This window comes from Pezoporus wallicus, unplaced genomic scaffold (assembly GCF_028554395.1).
Source record: "Pezoporus wallicus isolate ANWC-B61680 ecotype Strahan unplaced genomic scaffold, APGP_CSIRO_Pwel_v1 contig_2870, whole genome shotgun sequence".
Classification (NCBI taxonomy): Eukaryota; Metazoa; Chordata; class Aves; order Psittaciformes; family Psittacidae; genus Pezoporus; species Pezoporus wallicus.
The window spans coordinates 1,259,669-1,271,900 of NW_026636990.1; the positions used below are offsets into that span (position 1 = coordinate 1,259,669).

Consider the following 12,232-nt stretch of genomic DNA (forward strand, 5'->3'; position numbering starts at 1 on the left):
ATTTTTTTTTCCATTTTTTTTTTTTTTTTTTTTCCCAGTGAAGACAAATGGAGAATTGATCTGGCCACTGGAAGTACTGCAGCAAATTTCACTTCCTCCATATTTTCAAATGATGCTGTAGAAGGAGATGCTATACATGACTGTTAGACTATACGGTGTGCAAAGGCTTCCACTAAATGGAAAAAGTCTTGCTGCCTTTAACTTTCATGGAAACGTTGATGTCAGTAGACAAATGAGTGGAATTGGCTGAAGCATCTGTTCTAGAAGTCATGGGCCCAAAGTGAGAAAGAAGGTTGTGGTTTTACAGAAGTTTAGGGAGTTCCAGTAGCTCAATATTTGTTTATACTAACCTGTGCATTTCAGAGTGCCTGGCAGCCAGATGGTATCTGAAACAGGACTACACACAGAACTGCATTGCTGTTATCAAGTGTGTATAATGCGCTCTGTGATGGCTGTTTGTTGGTGTGGGAACAGGGGTTATACCTAACCTGGTAAGGCGTTCTGGTGACAAAGTTATCCTTACAGATGTCTTGGAGCAGATATGCATTGGCAAGAGTGAGTTTGCGCCAATTTAGCAACTTGCACCATGCATCTACAACAGTTTTGAACTGTGGTTACAGATGGTGATCTATACAGTGATCAGAGATGCCAACAAGGGGCTTCCACATGTGGCTGTGGCTGTAGCTGGAGCTGCTGATAGAGAAGTACTGAGCTGGGTGAGTGCTGTTTGTGGTCTGGATGCCAGAGACTTGTATAGCCTGTCCCACTGGGGTTTCTTGGATGAGAAAAAAGGCTGCTCAAGTAAGGCCCATCTGGTGCATACCCATGCAGGCAGAGCACAGGCTGCCCTGGGAGATCAGCCCTTGCTTGCACAGAAACAGCTTGCAGAGATTGCATGTACTATCCATGCAGGGGAAGGGAGTGTTAAAGCACATCAAACTGCTTTGTTTGGGGATAGGCAGAGGAGTGGCTGGTATAAGGTTTTGTCTCCTGAAATACTACAGGTAGAATGAGTTTTAAGTTGAATCTACTCTTGTCTCATGAAGGAATTGCATATGTATAAAGGTGTTTTCAGATCCCTATCTGGCTTATTGGATCACTAAAAAATTTGTCTGGAGTTGTGCATTGTACAAGATAGCTGTTTTGCATAGGAATTGTGTCTCACAGGAATGCATCAGTTCCAGAGCTCTTATTGAAGATTTTGCTGAAATAGTGCAAGTGATTATGGTCTTAAATCTAGTATGTCTTACTCTGTATACATAATAAACACACTGTAATCTTCTATTATTATTTTCTGTTTGTGCCATGAACCTCTTAGCACAGTTTGGATGTAATATGTCTGTGGTTCTAGGAACAGGTGATGCACCTGGATAGCTATAATAAAATCCACTGAAAAACTGTGTTATGGTTCTACCTGATTTTGTAGCTGGTATCAAAATGAACACACAATGAATCTAAATATTGCCCTCGAAGAGACTCCCTTCCCTTGAAGAGACTTGCACCGGGCCAAGCCACAAATCCCAGTTGCATCCCAGCTTGCTAGCAGGTTTCTGTTTATAATTTTAGTAAAGAAGGTACTCCTGCTTCCACAGAATCATAAAATAGTTAGGTTTGGAAAGGACTTCAAGATCATCTAGTTCCAACTCCCCTGCCATGGGCAGGGACACCTGACACTAAACCATGTGGGAAAGATGTTTTCCTCAAGAACTGTGTGCTAAGTCCAAATATTGATTTCCAGAAGTATTTGTGCAAACAAGATCCTTTTCTTGGTTGAATGTTTTTGAAAAGAGACAATAAAAAATGTAGCCTGTATGGCAAATCTAAATTTAGGATTGAATTTTTGTGAACTTGCTTGCATTCACTTTCTTTTTTTATTATTTTCACAGATCAATTAACCTCAGTGGAGTTGCTTTGCATTTCAATAAAATGAGAATCATAACTTGTTGATGTCTTTTTTTTGTTTAGTAGTCCACTCAATTTACAAGTGTAAATTTCTGTGAAGAAAATAAAGTCATACATGATTTTTCTTTTTCTCTTGTGTTTCCTGTGTGTTTTTTTATTACTATTATTTTTATTTTTATTCTATTTCAAAGGAAACAGGAAGATGTATTCAGGTAATAAAGGAGTAGAAAACTGCCTTAAAATTTATTGACAGCAAGCGAGGATGTCTGAAGAATACGTGTTAGAAAATTATTATTTTTTTCTTTTGTTCTAAATAGACTGTTCTGGATAAATCAGGACAAGAATCTTGAAAATCCTAGCTTTACTGGTCTTTAATTTACCAGTGTAAAACATTCCTTATGAAAAAGTCATGCATTTCTAAGTAATTACTGATCTAGTATATGCTGGAAGTCTGAAGGAGTACTAAAATTAGGAAAAGTCAAGTGTACTGTCCAATGAAACTTATAAGTCTATTTGTTTGTCATCCCTTGCAAGAAAAAAAAAAAAGGGAGTTCAATGATAAAGAGATTAAATAATAGGGAATGTATTTAATGGAATTTATCATGATTTTGGAAGAAATTAATTGTGTCGAAAAACCCTAATTTGACTCTGTTTTATTAAAATGCATAAAAATACAATGATAACCTTATTACTGCATAATATTCTGATTTTAAACCAGCACACTAGGATATCAGTAAAGCAAGTACTACATGGATTAAAAGTTAGACCAAAAAGGAAACCTAACCAAATGGAAGTATTTCTAGCATGTTCCATACCCTAGATTATTAACAAGTTTTACACTATTCTGTGTTTTCATCAATGGTCTAGATGCAAATATTCTCAAGCTATAATTAGCAGTGATTTTATGTTATGAAGATTGGCAGAGTTTTAATCAATGATGATTACTTTTAATCAATGATGACTCTTTTACAAGGGCACGTAGGGATAGAACAAGGGGGAATGGCTTTACACCGAAAGAGGGTGGGTTTAGATTAGATATTAGGAAGCAGTTCTTTGCTTTGTATTTGCCTGTATGTTGCATGCTTTTTTTTTTTTCATGAAAAAGAGCATTAGAATAAATGAAGAAGGTGAGAATGAAGAAATTCTAAACTTATTTTCAGTTTCAGAGTAACCAGATGCGTAATTTTACATGCAAGTGTAATTATATGCTGTAACTGAATGAGTAAACCCAGTTTCACAGAACCAATTTATCCTGATTTTTCTGTTGTCTAGTAGCAGTCTCAACTAAAGTTCTACCTTGTTCCACAAGTTTTGTTGCAGATGCCAGAAACAGGAGGTGAAGTGATAGCATTAAACTGCTAAGAGAAGAAATAGGAAAATTTAATTCCTTTAAACCAATACTGTTCATTTTAATTGGAGGTAAGCTTCAGCTAGAAAAGTTACACTTTAGGCAGACCCATGTTTTTGGGTTCAATAAAGGTAATTGAATGAAATTTCATGGTTAGTGTCTTAAAACAGAGCAGCCTAGATCCTTGAGTGTGCTTTAGTGGACTTCTATTCTATAAATCCAGAAACTGGAAGGAAAAACATGGGTAGCATAATTGCATCTCATTTTAAGTTCAGTAATGTGCTGTGGACAACAGGCACACATGTGCTACCTTGGCTTTCTTTCAAATACTATGAGTAAATATTTGACTATACAAGGCTCATGTAGGTACCAACCTGAAATTCCTATTCCATCAGTCCACACGTAAAAAGCTAATCTGCAACTGATTGTTAGCCAAATTGGAATGAAGGAATGTAAAAGAACTCCTGAAAAAGAACAGACTTGAACCTCTTCCTTGCTGCCTTATATTGAAGGGCAAACAGAGATGACACTGCCTTGGGGAATTTTTCCTTTAATCTTGCCAACAGGAAGCTTCTTCCTCATGTGCTCCTTCATTGCTGCCATGCTTCAGAGGCTGCTCTGTGTGCTGAGGCTGTGTCATGGTTCCTGTGCCCATTGTGCCAGCTGCCCAGGGGCAGATCATGGGTCCTGGGATCAGTGAGGAGGCAAAGACTTTGCAAAATACCTCAGAGCTGATAGGACGAAGGCAGTCACCAGTAATGCCCTCCCTTTGCTGTGTGTTCACGTTATCCCAGGACCTGTCTTCCCCTGGCTGCTTTGTCTAGGAGCCTGGTAAACTGCCTTGGAGAGCCAGAATAAATTATGAACAGGCCACGGTGTGTTGCAGAGTTAATGCTGAGGTGGTGTTACCTGCCTGGCCAGGAAATGCAGAGGGTTAGTGTGAAGTAATGCATAAGAAGACCGGTAGAAAGAGAGTCTGAGAAGTGTGAGATACTTACTTCCACTGGTTGCTAGAAGAAGCCAGAACTTGAGGCCAAGCTTATTAAACCTGATGTAAGAGATGAAATGCAATGGCAGGGTATATTACCTTGAGCTTGGTGCGGTGACAACATGGTTACAATACTGTTTTCAGGCTTGGAGCTTGGGCAAAGCTAGCCTGCATCTGACACAGTCTGTGTTATAAATATTTCAAATCCAAACCTAAGCAGAGATATATGGGCTTGTCCATTTTCATGATGAGAAACCAACAGTCGGGCACTGCTCAGAACACACCACTTCCCTTGTCCCAGGTCAGCATGTCCATGGGAACATGCTTTAAACCAAAACTTTATGGATAAAGGGGCTTATGTCTCAAATGACCGTGAGCTTGGGCAACACTATAGCAAAATAAGCTGTATGAAATCTTGGAAGTATTCTTTAATCAGGGATTGCTCAAGTCTGTAGTCTAACAATGTATTGCCCATCTCTGTGTTGCCCTGTGTGACCTGTGTGCTGCAAAGATGGTCACCCACATTAAAGATTACCCTTCTGGGTAAAATCTGAAGCCCTGTCCTGCAGAAAATGTTTGGTAAGTGGATTCTTACATGCTCCCAGAAGCACTGTAAGATCTGCAGGTTTTTGGGAAAGTTCCAAAAGTGAATGCAGAGATCATGTTTTATGTCAGGATTGACGGCTGAAATCACACAACAGAAGAACTCGGTTCCTTGGTGGTTTTCTCTCATTTCACAGACAGATAATTTAGTGGCAGAATGTCTGGAACAGCATAGTGAAACCTGTTCTGCCTGTCAGTTGAGCTGCTGTGTTAGTCTCTGATTGGTATATATCAGAGAATATAATAGCAGCCACTCCTATGCAAAATTAGCTCTGTTTGTGTGTTGCCTACCGGAATAGCATAGTATTTAAGCACAAGAACATAACATATTGTGAGGAACAAGAATTTCTATGGTCTGGTTCTGCATCTTCTCATTTGACATCTGATTTCAGTGTTCTCACGCTGTTACAAATAAGATCAGGTCTCTATTGTAGAATCTATTTGAAATGATGCAGGTTGTTTTTATATTTGTGCTCTTTGGTAAGCTTTGTCTTTAGATGTGGGCTCCATTGTAGAAATGAGGCTGTGCCTGCACATGCTTTTTTACAAGTAGGATAACTTTGTAATACTGGAAGTCTTAAAATAGCTGAGCAACATGATATCCTCACACATTCTTTTCTAAAGCTGATGCATCTGTGGTGGGATCACACATTACTTGGATATGATTTATTAGAAAAGCAGGAAAATTTTCTCTGGCAGTAATCCTTCTTTACCCCCCAAAAAAATGCAGCTCTGAAAAATCAAGAGGTTCCATAGGAAAAAGTCAGTTTTGTGAAAATATCCCCACTTCACCTGGTTTTCTTTTCCCCATTAAAAACATTAAGCTAGGAATTCCTACCTCCATTTGTCCTGGGTAGACAATGATGAGGGTAGCCAGATGTCTCAGATCTGGGCAGGTCTCCATAGCTGGTACCTAGCAATATACCACTCGACCCATGTTGCCAAATGGTGCAAGCTGCCACCCTTCCTTTTCATACTAAGGCAGTTTACGCCAACTTTATGGCATGAAAACTTTCTTCATCAAATGTCTTAAGGAAAATGACAGTATTTTGGTTCTCATTTATGAGGAGACATGTTATTTCCCAGAGAGCTGTCTGTAAAAGAGTCAACTGGACAGCTGTAACAGGTATGTCCATTCTCCTAGAGGACCACGGCTGTTGTAAATACTGATTCTTAGCAGTAAAGTGTCTGTGTTCTCATTCTGAAGCATTCATGTAAATCCTTGCTTGAAAAATAATGTTTTGGTTTGGGTTTAAGATTTTTTTGATAAACAGAGATTATCTTTTCTCACGCTACTCCTGCTGCATGTGAAGCATAACTCAGTTTATGACCACATGTGGATGATTTCAGACTACAAGGATATTTTAGTAATGACATATGAACGTATTCAATGATTTACTCTTTCACAGGCATTGAGTAACTGACTCAAAATTCAGTTACTGCTTGTAATGAGCAGTGGAAACAGAGCAATTAAGGATAAATGAGATCTGGCTACTAGCAGCAGCTACCTTTGACTGCAGCTGCATGATGCTCTGTGTTTGTATATGGCAAAAAGGGCTGCTCTCTCTGATAATGTCATCTGGGAACACGTGTCCTCAGAACCTGCTGTGAACATGGTGCTTAGCTGTACTTTAAATTAGTAGTTTTTTTAAACTTGCCAGAAAAAACTGTTAGACAAGTGTCTTAAAAAGGGGGTGGGTGGGGTGTGAAATAATAAAAAATGTCACAGTTTCATGGCTATATCTACACAGCAGAACCCACATAAATAACGAAGCTCCTCTTTCTTCTGTGCTTTTGGGTAGCAAAATAATTGCAGTCAGCGTGAGGGGAAGAGCATTTGCTTTCATCCTAACATTTCTGGAAGACACTTTGGACACATAACAGTAGTACAGTGTTAGAGCAATCTTAGCTCCTGCACCAGAGACTAGACCACAGGTTTGTGAAAAGGTTTTGATGGGCATGACACCATGTGCTCCCTCATACCCCCTTTGAAGAATCAGCTGTAGAGAGAATTGCACTGATTTTGTACCATCATCTGAGAATACTGTGAGGCCTTTTGTCATGCTTCGGAGTCAGAAGCTGCCAGGAATTTTTTAAGATCAAATGAAGCATCAATGTCCTTCTTCCCTAACAGTTGCATAATGTTGGCATCACACATGAGGAATATGATTTGCCTCCAGTTTACTATGTCTTTTGCTGGACAAGGTTCTAAGCAGTTAAAAATCCTTCATGAAAGAGCAATTTATCTGGTAAGGAGTGTGTGGTCAGCATGCCGACGTGAACTATTTGCTTGCATTGACTGCAATGAAGACAAATAACAAGGGATGTTATCTATCAAAGCAAAGACATAAGCCTGAAATGGAAATTTTATTTACTTGAGAGGGATGAGGGAGTTAAAAGATTCTCAAGCAAAATGTGTGGCACAACACTGAAAGACACTACTGCTCAAAGTCAGTATAGGTTATGGAAAACAGGATAGAGAATGTAGAAACTGAGAAGAACATAACTTGTTTTTATCTAAGGGTCTGATGGGCAGAGTTTAAAATAAGATTTCCTTCTCTTTGGAATTTTATAGGATGTTTAAAGAGGAACTGGAGACTGAGGTGCAAAAAGGATTGGGTTTGTCTGAGATCAAGAAACACCTGGGCCAAAGGAATGTTTTTTTTAGAAGACTATTTGAAGGTGGATAGAAAAGGATTCTGAGAAGTCATTAGCATCCTGAGTACCATAAACCTGGGGTGGAGGTTTATGGCAGGCTTTGTTTATCTTTGATGCAGCCAAAGGAAATACGCCTTACAGATTATTTTTAAGCACTTCTTATGTAAAACAAAACAGAAACAGCAATATTAAGAGGATTAGGAGCTAGGTAATAATATTCATTCAACCTTAGTGTTTATTTTGTGCTTCTGCAGAAATAATAAATGAACAAAAATTCCTTTTGTGCTCTCCACTCGCTGAAGTGCAAGAACTTGCCAGGTTACTTTCCTTTTGAGGAACAGCTGAGGGCATGAAGTTGGGCTGTGTCTTTGGTTTGACCCATTCTTACTACTTTGTTTTCCGAGAAACAGCATTTGCCTGCACTATTTGCTGCAAAGTGTATTTGCAGGAAAATTCACAGCACACTTGCTGTTCAAAGACAAGATTATTAGTTAAAGGCTAGTGAAACTACTTGCTTACTTTATTTTGTGATGTGAGGTGGTGACATAAACATGATATCATGTCAACATGACATCAATACTGATACTATCACAAGCAACTACTTCCAGCTCCAGCTTTTCCCCGAGCATGTGCCTGGCTCAGGTACAGGATTCACGCACCGACATGGCTGCTTGTCCTGACCTCAAGCAGTGCACCATTGCCCTTGCAGGGTGGCCCTTGGTGGCAGTGCTCACACCCTGCACACACAAAGCAGTGTTGGCCTGCGTGTTTTCATTACCACAAATGCTCCCCAGTGGGTTTTTCAAAGTCCTTTGCTGGCTGGTTGATACAGATACCAGAGCTATTTCAGCAACCACTGCAGGCAGGGAGGACACAGCTGAGTGGTTTCCAGGGCTTGTGAGCCTCCTGGCCGTGGGAAGGGTGTGAGCTCTGGCTGCTGTCTCCTCTATCACAGTGTGTTATTGCAAAGGTTTGAAATTGGTGTCATAACAAATGTTGAGGCTTGGGAAAAAGTTTTGAGGTCGACCTGAAAGGAGGGATAATGCCCTTTTCCCAAGACTGTCTCTTTCCCACAGGTGCCTGTAGATAACTTTATGATGTTGAAGCTGATAAGATAATTAAGCTGCTAAAGGCAGACAGCATTTGAGGATAAATCTGGCAGCTGCTCTGTGAAGTGGCTTTGATTGAAAGCTGTGCCCTGGTTGGGTGAGCTGTACAAACCATGCTCCAGAGCCAACAAAAACCACCTTTCTGGCACAGAGAAAAGTGTCAGACTGATTCACAGGATCACAGGTAGGTTGTGGCCTGAGAATAGCTTTATTAAGCAAAGCTGTTGAAGCACGAGCTTGTCTCTTAGGCAAATCAATTGCGCAGATTAAGGTTATATAGTGCAGATATATCTCTCCTAGAGGGCAGGTCTCTCAGCAGCCCCACAGGCAAGTGGCTGGGGAACCCTGTAAGTTTGCTGGCAGCTGTGCACTGGGACTTCTTTGCAATCCTATTGCTAATCACTATTTAAAACATCTAGAGTTGCATAAATAGGTGTTTTCCATTGGCAAAAAAATTCTCCCAGAAGTTCAAAGTTGTTTATCCGTTGTTATTGAACTTAAAAAAAGTGCTCCTAATAAGGGATAACCAAAACCCCAGAACTGAGTCAGCACTCCTTAAGGAACAAGCAAATAATTTTAATTCTTTAAATGTTCTCCACTTCTAATTGGTTCTTCCAACCTGAAACACAGTCTCAATGAGAAGAAAAACCCATAACATCTCATTTTCTGAGCAAACTTTCAGGTAGCCAAATTGAAGGTGATGGTAACTCTGGGTATGTTTAGGAGTTGAAATTTAAAATTAAGTCTGGTTGTAGAAGGTCAGATTTCACATTGTTGTCTTTTAAGTCTGGCAGCCAGATGGGACCTGAATACGTTGAACTAGAACATAACTGCCTAATATAGAATCATAGAATGGTTAGGGTTGGAAAGGACCTGAAGTACATCTAGTTCCACCCCCCCGCCATGGGCGGGGATACCTCATGCTAAACCATGTCACCCAAGGCTCTGTCCAACCTGGCCTTGAACACTGCCAGGGATGGAGCATTCACAACTTCCTTGCGCAACCAATTCCAGTGCCTCACCACCCTCACAGGAAAGAATTTCCTTCTTATATCCAGTCTAAACTTCCCCTGTTTAAGTTTTAACCCGTTACCCCTTGTCCTGTCACTACAGTCCCTAATGAACAGTCCCTCCCCACCATCCCTACAGCCTCCCTTCAGATACTGGAAGGCTGCTATGAGGTCTCCACTCAGCCTTCTCTTCTCCAGACTGAACAGCCCCAACTTTCTCAGCCTGTCTTCATACGGGAGGTGCTCCAGTCCCCTGATCATCCTCATGGCCCTCCTCTGGACTTCTTCCAAAAGTTCCACGTCCTTTTCATGTTGAGGACACCAGAACTGCACACAATATTCCAGGTGAGGTCTCACAAGAGCATAGTAGAGGGGCAGGATCACCTCCTTCGACCTGCTGGTCACGCTCCTTTTGATGCAGCCCAGGATTCGGTTGGCTTTCTGAGCTGCGAGCTCACACTGAAGCCGACTCATGTTCAGTTTCTCATCAGCCAATACCCCCAAGTCCTTCTCCGCAGGGCTGCTCTGAATCTCTTCCCTGCCCAACCTGTAGCTGTGCCTGGGATTGCTCTGACCCAGGTGTAGGACCTTGCACTTGGCATGGTTAAACTTCATGAGGTTGGCATCAGCCCACCTCACAGGTGTGTCAAGGTCCCTCTGGATGGCATTCCTTGCCTCTAGCATATCAACCGAACCACACAGCTTGGTGTCATCGGCAAACTTGCTGAGGGCGCACTCAATCCCACCGTCCATGTCACTGACAAAGATGTTGAACAAGACCGGTCCCAACACTGATCCCTGAGGGACACCACTCGTTACTGGTCTCCAGTTGGACATTGAGCCATTGACCACAACTCTTTGCGTGTGGCCATCCAGACAATTCCTTATCCACTGGGTGGTCCATCTTTCAAACTGATGTGTCCAATTTAGAGACAAGGATGTCGTGTGGGACAGTGTCAAACGCTTTGCACAAGTCCAGGTAGATGACATCAACTGCTCTACCCCTGTCCATCAGTTCCGTAACCCCATCAGGGAAGGCCACCAAATTGGTCAGGCAGGATTTCCCTTTAGTGAAGCCATGCTGGCTGTCACCAAGCACCTTGTTGATTTTCACGTGCCTTAGCATGCCTTCCAGGAGAACCTGCTCCAAGATTTTGCCAGGCACAGAGGTGAGAGTGACTGGTCTGTAATTCCCCGGGTCATCTGTTTTCCCCTTCTTGAAAATGGGGGTTATATTCTCCTTTTTCCAATCATCAGGAACTTCACCTGACTGCCATGATTTTTCAAATATGATGGGCAATGGCTTAGCAACTTCATTAGCTAGCTCCTTCAGGACCCGCAGATGGATTTCATAAGGTCCTATGGACTAATATAACTTGTTAATCAGCAGCGTATCTCTGTCTTAAGGTTTTTTTAGATGCTGGCTTTAGATTGATGGTAAGAGTTTATGGCTCAATATACAAGCATGTCTAAATCTTAGGAACTGATATTCTTGAAACTGTGGCATATTCCCCTAGACAGCTGCCCTGCAACTGATTTTCGAGGAGGCATCTTAGTTTGTGGATTAGTTTGAATCGCAAATCTAGCCTCTGATTTAAATGAAACAGTTGTTGTTATTTTGTTGAACTGGAAAAAAAAGAAAAAATATCATTATCTTAGGACTTAAAAAAAAATTAAATAAATTATTCGGTGTTCATTTCTAAATTAAATTATTTTGGGAATGAAAATTCAAGCATATTTTCATATTTCTCTTCCCTTCTCTCCAGGCTTCTTCAGCTGAAAAAAGATAAATTATGTCTGCAAATAGTTATAGTTGTACCCAAGTATGCATTTTTTTTTCTTTTTTTTAATATTCAACTGAAAATTCTGCTTCTTTAACTCTTTGAAAAAAAATCAGCACTGCAGTGTAATGCAGAACAGGTTGTGGGACATTATTCTGTGTACTTTTGTGGAATAAATTATTTCCCTGATAGTCAAAGATAATTTTCCAGATCTATATGGGTCTGATAAAACTGGAATTACATATCCTTGACTTTTGTTGGTTCAAAGTATGATTCAATAAAAAGGAGATTGTAGCAAACTGTCGGGGGGGCACAGCAGACCATGGCTGGTCTCTGTGGGTAGCAGTGGGTATGTTGCAGTGACAAACTTGGACTCTGCTCCTTTTCTGCTTGTTTTCGGGCAGACCAGCTTCCTTTGACCTCTGGAGCTGGAAGAGAGATATAGGAAGGAAGAGCTTTCTCACGGTAAGTGCAGGAGCCTATGCTGCTCATTCCCCCCATGGATCAAAACAGGAAGCATTTGCTGGCAGCATCCCCTTGTCTCTCTGCATCACTCTCTCCCCTGCCCAATGCTTCCGAAGGTGTGTTCTCACCTGACCTCCTCCCTCCAGGTTGTCATGCGATTAACACAAACTCGCTACCCCATCATTCTTGTGATCATGATTTACACATAGATCCAAGAACTGTGAAATGGGTAGAGCGGAGGGAATTAGTATAAAAGTGTGATCCCACTGGGATTTGATTTTTCCTCATTTGTCTCCTCAGTCACTTCTTTTCCTCAGTGGGTCAGAATTGAGCTTGATTTGACCAACCTAGTATTTGAATCTCCAGCA

General features: G+C 41.0%; 1 long non-coding RNA gene across 1 annotated transcript; it reads left to right on the forward strand.

Moving 5' to 3' along the window:
- Positions 1-8,080: 8,080 nt before the first annotated feature.
- Positions 8,081-11,987, forward strand: LOC130595682 (uncharacterized). Its single transcript, XR_008971364.1, has 3 exons — positions 8,081-8,141; positions 8,576-8,796; positions 11,804-11,987. It is a non-coding gene; the product is annotated as an uncharacterized LOC130595682 (long non-coding RNA).
- The last annotated feature ends 245 nt before the right edge of the window (positions 11,988-12,232 follow it).